The sequence below is a fragment of the Thamnophis elegans genome, chromosome 17 (genome assembly GCF_009769535.1).
Source record: "Thamnophis elegans isolate rThaEle1 chromosome 17, rThaEle1.pri, whole genome shotgun sequence".
Lineage (NCBI taxonomy): Eukaryota > Metazoa > Chordata > Lepidosauria > Squamata > Colubridae > Thamnophis > Thamnophis elegans.
In genome coordinates, this window is record NC_045557.1 from 4,191,103 (window position 1) to 4,194,168 (window position 3,066).

Sequence of the window (3,066 nt, forward strand, 5' to 3'; positions counted from 1 at the left end):
ATTCCCACCGTTGTTCTATACATTTATTGATTATTATTTGTTTGTCAAACATGGACAAGATAACAGGCATAAGTATAAACCAGGACATGAACAGAGGAAATGAATACAAATAGATGGGGATGGTAAGACAAGGATGGTGGGCACACTGGTGTGCTTATGCAGGCCCCTGACAGACCTCTTAGGAATGGGGTGAGGTCCACAGTATTGAAGGATGAAGCTGGTGGGTTTGAGGATGTAACAACAGAGTCAGGTAGAGCATTCCAGGTGTTGACCACTCTGTTCCTGAAGTCGTTTCTTCTGCAGTTGAGTTTGAAGCGGTGACCTTGAATTTGTATCGATTGTTTGCCCGTATATTATTGAGGTTGAAGCTGAAGAAGTCGTTGACAGGTAAGGACATTGTAGCAGACAATTTTGTGTACTACGCTTAGGTTAGACCTTAATCGGCGTAGTTCCAGGTTGTCCAAGCCCCAAATTCGAGCCTGGTGACATAAGGGATTCTATTGTGAGCAGAGGAGTGGAGGAGGTCTTCTCGTGAAATACCTCTGGATTCGCTCAATTGTATTAATGTCCGATATACAGTGTGGATTCCAGATGGATGAGCTGTATTGAGGATTGGTCTGGCAAGGTTTTGTATGCCTTAGTTGCAATACAATATTCCCAGAGAAGAAGCTTCGCAAAATTAGGTTAAACAACTTTAATGCCTTTTGGCAATGGCTGTGAGGTCTGGGGCTTAGATCATTTGAGATGTTTACTCCTAGGTCCCTTGAGAGAGTGAGGTCGTCTGTTAGAGTCATCTACACATGTTCTACTACATCACTCTGAGAGGTGACCATCAGTCTTTCTTTGGGGGACCCCATGACGCTTTCAACTTCATGTAGCAGTCGTTGTTTCCCCCTCCCATTCTTCCCCTCTCTGTCCCTCCCCTCTCTCCATCTCCCCTTTCCCCTCACTTTGACACTCTCTTTTTCTCCATTCTCTCCAAAATCTGACCTCTATCTTCTGAAAGGACAGTTTGACTAAAAACCGCTAGTGATAGATCCTTGGATCTACTGATGCTTTATCACGGCGTCCCGATGCAACGCAGGCGAGGACAAAATATTGTCAGTAGCAACTGGAATAAGGAAGGAAATTTTGAAATTAAAACAGGATAATAGAACCCTGCTTTGTGTTCAGGCCAGGCTACAGAAAAAAGTGCACTGACAGAAGAAGACGGAAGAGGATGAAGGAAGAAGAAGAAGGAGAGCAAGAAGAAAGAAGGAAGAAGAAGAAGGATAAGAAAGACGAAGGAAAGAGATAAGAAAGAAAAAAGAAAACAGAAAGGAAAGGATAAGAAAGAAAGAAAGAAAAAGAAGAAAGAAAGGAAGACAAGAAAGAAGAAGAAAAGAAAAAGAAGAAAGAGAAGAAAAGAAGAAAAGATAAAAAGAAAGAAGAAAAGAAAGAAGAGAAAGAAAGAAAGAAAGAAGAAAAAGATCAAAGTGACAACTGCATCTTGTGGGACTGACAAAATGCTAAGTCTTCAAACTCATGTTTTTCTATTATTAAAGTAATTTGGGGAAGTTTGATGACACGGTGCACAAACAAGAATGGAACCCCAGAGCAAAAAGGGGCGTTTCTAAGCGAGCGGTGGGGACGGGGGGAAAAGAGTATAAAAGAGCTCCTTGTGCTGAGAGCTTCCATCAGCTTCATCTCCTCTTGACTGCATCTCTCAGAGTCTCTCTGGTGAGTCCCTGGCATCTCAGATGCCTTTCTACATGTTTATGGTCCTTTGCTTCAGGAATTGGGGTGGGAGGGGAAGGAAGGAAGGAAGGAAGGGATAGGAATGGAGGAGTGAGAGAAGGAAGTTTAGAGGGAGGGAGGGAAGGGAGGGAGGGGTTGGGAAAGGAAGAGAGAGAAAAGAAAGATTAGAGGGAAGGAAGGAAAGAAAGGGATAGGAATGGAGGAGAGAGAGAAGGAAGATTAGAGGGAAGGAAGGAAGGAAGATGGTTAGATAGGTAAATAGGTGGATGGGAAGAAAGGAAGGGTATATGAATGGAGGAGACAGAGAAGGAAGATTACAGGGAGGGAGGGAGCTAGGGAGGGAAGGAAGAAAGAAAGAAAGGAAGGAAGATAGTTAGATATAAATAGGTGGATGGGAAGGAAGGAAGGAAGGATATAGGAATGGAGAGACAGAGAAGGAAGATTAGAGGGAGGGAGGGAAGGAAGCAAGGAAGGAATATGGCCAGATAGATAAATAGGTGGATGGAAAGGAAGGAAGGAAAGAAGGAAGGAAGAAAGAGGTAGGAATGGAGGAGAGAGAGAAGGAAGATTAGAGGGATGGATGGAAGGAAGGGGATAGGAATAGAGGACAGAGAGAAGGGAGAAGATTAGTAGGAAGGAAATAAGAATGGAGGAGAAAGAGAAGGAAGGAAAGGAGGGAGTGAGGAAGGGAGGAAATAGGGAGAAGTGAGAGAGCAAGGGAGAGGGAGAGAGAATAAGGAAGGAAGGATAGGGAAGGAATAGGGAAGGAGGGAAAGGGAGGGAGGGAGGGAGGGAAAGATGAAGGAAGGAAGGATTTGAAACAATTTTGTCTCCTCCTAGATAAATGTCTCATTCTGACCTTAAAGCAGCCTTCAGAAAACATGCTTGGTCTCAGAATAATATACCTACCTATATTTCTTTCAAATATTAGCCCAAGCTTCCAGATTTGGGAAAGTGTGGAGGACAGCCATCCTATGGCTTTCCATCATGGTGGGAAGTCACTGTCCACTAAATTGGATCCACTTTGTGATCCACCCAATGACAGACTAAACATTCCAGGTTGCTGTAAAAAGGGCCTTGTGGGTCGATCCTCAGACTTATGACCATCATAGTCACCTCTCCACCGTCATGAGATCCATATTTGGAGGCTTGGCAACTAGACCTATGGAGGAAAGTCTCAACGGGGGTCCTATGTTGAAGGCCACCTCTCCATGACACCAGGAGAAGTCTTCTATTTTTTTCTGGGATGCAATTCATCCTCTGTGTGCGAATCACAATACCCATGCTCCTTCTCCTTCTTCTTCCAACAGCTCTTCCATCCATCCAGAC